The following is a 7,931-nucleotide window of genomic DNA, read 5'->3' on the forward strand; positions in this document are numbered from 1 at the left end:
AATCCAATCACTGACCAACACAGTTGGAATCTTCAGCACTGGCATCAGTATGGAGTTCGGCCTAGACAAATGCGCCACAGTGGCATTAAAGAAAGGGAAAATGACTCACAGTGAGGGCATAGAGATGCCAAATGGACAAACCATAAAATGCAATCAGCCTGAAGCCTATAAATATCTGGGTATACTACAGTGGGACAATATTAAGCATGGGCATGTGAAAAATGTGGTCAGCAAAGAATATATCCAAATTTTCCAAACTCTTGCTAAGGTCAGTCTAGCCGCAGTGCTAATGTAAAATAGTATTCTATCATCATTTTTCTTTAATCTTGAGTTTTAGAATCCTAGTAGGTACGTTTCTGGTTTTAATTTGAATTTGGTTCTTATCATCTTTTGTGTCATTTGGTGAATTGTCTTCCAAAATTCTTTGATTTTCCCACATATCCACTATTGGTGAAATAAGGTTCCTATTTTTTCCCACATTTCCAGCATAATTTAGAATTCTTTTTGTTGAATTTTGCTAATCTGTCCGGGGTGTAATACCAACGGAACTGCATCTTATACCAATTTTCTCTTATATCTGTTGCCACTGTGTATTTTTTGTTCTTTTCTAGATGTCTTCCCAATGGTCCAAAATTAAATTATGGCCTACATCGTTTGCCCAATTGATCATGCATTTCCGTTCTTTTTCAGTTACCCACATTAGTAATTGTTGGTAAAGTATTTTTTATTAATTTTATGTCTTTTTGCATTATTATTTCCCATATCCCCTTGTCCGAGTTAAAGCCCATTTTGGCGTCTTCTTTGTAACTTGATTGTACTTGAGAAGGGAAAAATAAGACTGATTGGACAAACGTTATAAAATTCCTGAGAAAAAGAAAACTGGATCTTATGATAGATCTGTCTTGTATATAGAAGTGAGCTAATGGAAAGGAGGCTAGAGAAAATGACAAAAGTTAAAGAAAAATGAAAAAAAGAGTCTCCAAAGCACCGATGGGAAGTCAAACAACACTTCATTTTCTTATTAATGTTTTTTTTAAAAAAAATTCTTCTCCTCTTTGTTTCACTCCCTTTCTCTCTTCTCACCATTCTTTACTACTTGGTTTTTGTTCTCCCATTTTCGCTGTATCTACACTTACAAGAAATAAATAAAATTATGAACAAAAGGATAGGAAGCCTTGAATACAGGTGCATCAGGCACAAAGAAATTCTATGAGGTCATAAAGGGGTCGTTTTAAGAAATAGTCTCTGATGCCATTGATACCTCAAAAGAGCAGCCAGGCCAAGGTTTAAGTATGGAGAGATAGCTAAAACCAAGAAACTTCTTCTAAAAACACATTTTTACATTTGTGAAGTGAGATGGGAGACAAACTTTCATTTCTTTAGTTCCCATTCCATACTGAACTAAGCAAAACTACATAAAAGACCAATTGCAGTTTTTAAACAGATGGCATTATGTCAAGACCCAGGCTGCAGAGCACCAATAACCATACACAGAGGCCAGAATCTATCTAATATCTTTATTGAAGGAATATATAAAGTTAATAAAAACAAGTGTAGAAAATAGTCCAGAATTAGACCTTTCAGGAAAGGTCAGAATTAGTCCAAAAAAGCAATGTCCAATAAGAAATATTAAGGTCCAAAGTTGTAATCCAATAACCGAAACACTCACTTTGCCAAGCAAAGTGAGGGGAGATGACAAGGTCCTTTAGTCCATGAAACTTGAGCGAGGCTAGGAAATAACTTGATACTTGAAACAAGGCTTGAACGTGGAACAAGGTAACTAAGAACAAGAACAAGGTCCGTGGAATAACTTGATAAAATCCGTGGAACAAGGCAAGGATTGATCCTGGGAAACAAGGCAAAGTCCGTAGATAAACAAAGGCTGGGAAGCAAGGCGAAGGCTGGATAGCAAGGCAAGGCTTGAGCAGGAGCGAGGCTTGAATCGGAGCGCGCTGTCCAGACACAACTCGCTCCGTAGGCTGACGAAATGACTCCGCGAAGTTACTACGCGGGTAAAACACCTAAATAGAGTCTAACTTTCCCGCCGAAGCAGTTCTCTGGGAATCAGAACCGAAAGCTAAACTCTGAGACCAGATGTGAGACTCCCCAAAGATTCTCACGAGAAGCAGTCTTAATTGGCCACATTCTTAGCTGCAATCCTCGCACTCCTGCGCGAAGCTGATTCCAAACTTCTCTGTTGTTTACAAAACTCCCGGCGCAAGAACACGGGAGAAGTAGGCTCTGGGCTTGTTTGACATACTTCTGGGAGACAACTTTCTTGCAGGTGCAAGGTTCCCAGATCTGCCTGGGAAAGATCTGGCTGAGAAGAATCCAGTTCAGACTGGGAAGGTAAAAAACCCAAGTTTTCATCTTCATCAGGAATTACAATGTCCTGAGCAGGACTACAAGGCCCATGGGTCATCACACTATCCCCCTCCTCAAGGCCCCTCCCAAACTGGGGCCCTCTCCCCGAGGCGCGAGGTCGCGGTTTGGTGGGATAGGTCTGATGAAAGCGACGGGTTAGATCAGGAGCATGGACTGTGGAGGCGTCTTCCCAAGAGCGTTCCTCAGGGCCAAAACCCACCCAGTCAATGAGATATTGTAGGCGGCGGCGGTGAAAGCGAGAATCCAAAATGTCCTCAACCTCGAACTCCTCCTCCCCATTCATCAAAACAGGAGGGGGGGCTGGTTGGTCTGTATCAGGTCGCACTCCATCCGCCGGAAGGAGCAGGGAACGGTGAAACACTGGGTGAATGCGCATTGAACGCGGAAGTTGGAGTTTGAAAGTCACGGGGTTAAGTTGCGCCACCACTGGATAGGGGCCAATGAAACGGGCATCTAACTTCCGGCAAGGGCGGTGGGAGGGCAGGAAGCGAGTGGACAGAAAAACCCGATCTCCTACCTTGATTTCGGGGCCCGGCTGGCGATGTTTGTCAGCGTGGCGTTTATAGTCCTCCTTGGCTTGGTCCAGTTGCTGGAGCAAAAGTTGTTGCACCGCTGTGAGTTCCTGCAGCCAATCCTCTGCTGCGGGAACTTCTGAAGTTTCAATGACAGGGGGGAAGAAACGTGGATGGAAGCCGTAGTTTGCAAAGAACGGCGTTTCTTTTGTAGAAGCTTGAACTCCATTGTTGTAGGCAAACTCAGACAGTGGTAACAGAGAAGCCCAATTGTCCTGTTGGTAGTTTACATAACAGCGAAGATACTGCTCCAAAGTGGCATTGGTGCGCTCCGTTTGCCCATCTGTTTGGGGATGATGAGCTGAAGATAAGCGAGAGTCTATGCCCAATAGTTTTTGTAGTGCCTTCCAAAAACGAGAGGTGAATTGAGATCCACGGTCTGTGACTAAACTCTTGGGCAATCCATGTAGTCTGAAAACATGTTGAAGAAATAGATCCGCAGTTTCTTTGGCCGTGGGGAGGCCTTCACAGGGAATGAAATGGGCTAACTTGGTGAAAAGGTCCACCACCACCAAGATCGTGGTGAATCCACAGGAAGGTGGTAGGTCAGTGATGAAATCCGCGGAAATTATTTCCCATGGGCGAGATGGGGTAGGAAGGGGGTGTAAAAGCCCTGAGGGCTTCTCCCTTCGTATCTTGGAGCGCTGGCATACTGGGCAGGTGTTGACATATTTTTCCACATCCTTGCGGATCTTGGGCCACCAAAAATCCCTTAGGATCAAATGCATAGTTTTAAATAGTCCGAAGTGTCCTGCTGGTTTGCAGTCATGACACAGACGAAGCGCTTTTTCCCTGCCCGGTCCGGGTGGGATATAAACATGATTTCTATAGCAGAGCAGCCCATCTTTAAGCGAAAAGGGAAAGTGCAGACCTTGGCGAAGTTGGTCCTGCGCCCAGGCATCTGCTTGCTGACTAGCCCTGATTTCTTGAGCACAGATGAGTCCTGGAGTAGGGGAAGTTGAACCAATGGGAATGGATTTGGTGTTCCCCACCGTGAGCGTGGCAAAGTTCTCGGGTTGTAGCAGTTGGGATTCAAAGGTCTCCTTGCGTCCTGCAGCGTATTCCGGTTTACGTGACAGGGCGTCTGCTTGCTTGGTTTGGGCTGGGGTCACATAATGGATCTGGAAGTTGAAACGTTCAAAGAATAAAGCCCAACGTTGCTGCCTCTGATTTAGTTTGCGGGCAGTTCTTAGATGTTCTAGATTACGATGATCTGTGTGGACTTCAATGGGAAATTTGGCCCCTTCTAGCCAATGTCTCCAAGTTTCAAAGGCTGCCTTTATGGCCAGTAGTTCTTTTTCCCAAATGGTGTAATTCCTCTCTGGTGTGGTTAGTTGACGAGAATAAAAGGCACAGGGATGGAGGTGATCTCCCACCGGTTGTAAGAGTACAGCCCCAATTGCCACATCAGAGGCGTCCGCTTGCACCACAAAAGGGGTTCCAGGATTTGGGTGCTGTAGAATTGGCTGGGAGGTGAATAGTTTCTTTAGTTGCTGGAACCCTTTCTCTGCTTGATCAGTCCAGCGGAAAGGCTGCTTTCCACGGATGCAGCTAGTGATGGGGTCGGACCAGCGGGCAAAATCTGGAATGAACTTGCGGTAATAGTTCGCGAACCCCAAGAAACGCTGCACCTCTTTCTTGTTAGTTGGCGCCCGCCATTCCAATACTGCTGAAACCTTGGCTGGATCCATGGAAAGCCCTAGAGGCGAGATGCGGTAACCAAGGAAATCTACCTCTTGTAGATCAAAGGCGCATTTTTCCAGCTTGGCATAAAGTCCATGATCCCGCAATCGTTGTAACACCATTTTGACGTGGTTCTCATGTTCTGATTGTGATCTAGAAAACACCAAAAAATCGTCCAGGTAGATTATCAAGAACCTGTCTAGATAGTCCTGAAAAATGTCATTGACAAAATGCTGGAACGTTGCGGGGGCTCCGCATAAACCGAAATTCATAACTCGGGACTCAAATAATCCGAATTTGGTCTGGAAGGCGGTCTTCCACTCGTCCCCTTCCCTGATGCGAACTAAGTTGTAAGCCCCCCGAAGATCCAGCTTGGTGTAAACCTTGGCTCCTCGAAGCCGATCCAGTAGATCCGAGATTAAGGGCAGGGGATAGCTGTTCCGCTTGGTGATATTGTTCAATGCTCTGTAGTCCACCACCAAGCGTAGTTCCCCTGACTTCTTCTTCACAAACATCACTGGGGAGGCGGCTGGGGATTGAGAGGGTCTGATGAATCCCTTGCGAAGGTTTGTCTCTAAGAATTCCCTGAGAGCTTCTTGCTCTGGTTCAGTCAGGGAGTAGAGATGCCCTCGCGGGATCGGGGCCCCCTCCACCAAGTCAATGGCACAGTCATAAGGTCTATGTGGGGGTAATTTTTCGGCTTCTTTCTCATTGAATACATCCCAATACTCGGAGTACTTCTTTGGCAAGGTGATGATGGGCTCGGTGTCTGTGGCGTGGCATACCTTGGCTACGAGGCAATGGTTTTGGCAGTACGGTGAAGCAAACTGCAGTTCTCTGTTGGACCAGGAGATGTTAGGGTCGTGGAGAGTCAGCCATGGAATTCCCAAAATCACAGGGAAATGGGGGACCTCGGTAACAAAGAAGGAAATCTCTTCCATATGTTCCCTTATCCACATCCTGGTGGGTTCCGACCACTGACTTACGGGGCCCGTCTTGAGGGGGCGGCCGTCTATGGCTTGCACCACACGGGCATTCTTGAAATCATGATATTGTAATCCCAGAGAGTCGGCATACTCTCTATCGATGAAATTGTTGGTAGCTCCAGAGTCTATCATGGCGTGGATCATGACGGGTCCCCTTTTTGCTGACCATAATGTGACCACGAGAAGGAACAGGACCCCGGTTGGCGGCTCTTGGATGGATTTTTTGACCGGGTTGGCGAGCCTCTCTACACCCGGTCGTTGGCTTCCCCCGCCGGCTGTGTGTCAGTCGGCTCAGACGTCTTCGTCTCCGTGGAGGACGCCGCCGCAAGACGGGCGGCAGGCTTCCCTTTGGCTGGGCACTCTCTGGCGAAGTGGCCCCCGTTCCCGCAGTACCAGCAGAGGTTTAAGCGTTGACGACGGGCCTTCTCGGCGGCATCTAGTCTGGGACGCACATTGCCCAACTGCATCGGCACCTCCTCGCCTCCTCTGGGGTATGGGGTTGGCGGTGGGGGTCTCCAGACCGGACGTGGCTGAACGCTGGCGGGAGCGGGGGGTTTTGCCCCGGCTCTACCGCCCTGGCCTCGAACCCACTGTTTCCTGTTGGCAATCATGACTTCAGCCCGTAAACATTGATCAATGAGTGCCTCGAGGGTCTGGGGAGGATCCACCTTGGAGATTTCTTCCAGCATTTCAATGTTGAGACCCTCCCGGAATTGTCCCCTGAGGGCTACATCGTTCCAGCCGGTGTTGTGGGCCAGCACTCGGAACTCGGCTATATACTGAGACATAGGTCTGTCTCCTTGGAAAAGGCGACGGAGTTTGTGACCGGCTGCCTCCAAATTGTCCTCGATTCCCCAAGTCTCCTTGAGGTGGTCCAAGAAGCGTTGCGCTGATCTTAGGTGTGGAGAGGCTTGGTCGTACAGTGCCGTCGCCCAGCTGGCCGCTGGCCCGTCTAGAAGACTGTAAACCCATGCCACCTTGATGTCTTCTTGGGGAAACTCGGCAGCACGGGCCTCTAGATAAGCTTGACATTGGCGACGGAAGACATGAACCTTAGAAGCTTCTCCAGTAAACTTGGTTGGCAACGCCATGGCCGGAAGACGAATTCCGCGTTCCTTCAAACCCCTTATTTCTCCATCCTGTGCATTGAGCTTATCACGGATTCGGTCCACCTCATCCTTGTCGATGGTGTAGGTAATCGGCTGGCCGCTCGGCCCAGGTACGACTCCGGTAGACATTCTGGCCGAGGTTAATTGGTGCTTAGGGTGGCGGAGTCAAACTGTCAAGACCCAGGCTGCAGAGCACCAATAACCATACACAGAGGCCAGAATCTATCTAATATCTTTATTGAAGGAATATATAAAGTTAATAAAAACAAGTGTAGAAAATAGTCCAGAATTAGACCTTTCAGGAAAGGTCAGAATTAGTCCAAAAAAGCAATGTCCAATAAGAAATATTAAGGTCCAAAGTTGTAATCCAATAACCGAAACACTCACTTTGCCAAGCAAAGTGAGGGGAGATGACAAGGTCCTTTAGTCCATGAAACTTGAGCGAGGCTAGGAAATAACTTGATACTTGAAACAAGGCTTGAACGTGGAACAAGGTAACTAAGAACAAGAACAAGGTCCGTGGAATAACTTGATAAAATCCGTGGAACAAGGCAAGGATTGATCCTGGGAAACAAGGCAAAGTCCGTAGATAAACAAAGGCTGGGAAGCAAGGCGAAGGCTGGATAGCAAGGCAAGGCTTGAGCAGGAGCGAGGCTTGAATCGGAGCGCGCTGTCCAGACACAACTCGCTCCGTAGGCTGACGAAATGACTCCGCGAAGTTACTACGCGGGTAAAACACCTAAATAGAGTCTAACTTTCCCGCCGAAGCAGTTCTCTGGGAATCAGAACCGAAAGCTAAACTCTGAGACCAGATGTGAGACTCCCCAAAGATTCTCACGAGAAGCAGTCTTAATTGGCCACATTCTTAGCTGCAATCCTCGCACTCCTGCGCGAAGCTGATTCCAAACTTCTCTGTTGTTTACAAAACTCCCGGCGCAAGAACACGGGAGAAGTAGGCTCTGGGCTTGTTTGACATACTTCTGGGAGACAACTTTCTTGCAGGTGCAAGGTTCCCAGATCTGCCTGGGAAAGATCTGGCTGAGAAGAATCCAGTTCAGACTGGGAAGGTAAAAAACCCAAGTTTTCATCTTCATCAGGAATTACAATGTCCTGAGCAGGACTACAAGGCCCATGGGTCATCACACATTAGATTAAAAAGAACATCATTGTAGTTCATTTGTAAATGCAGTTTTGGG

Source organism: Anolis carolinensis, chromosome 1 (genome assembly GCF_035594765.1).
Source record: "Anolis carolinensis isolate JA03-04 chromosome 1, rAnoCar3.1.pri, whole genome shotgun sequence".
NCBI lineage: Eukaryota > Metazoa > Chordata > Lepidosauria > Squamata > Dactyloidae > Anolis > Anolis carolinensis.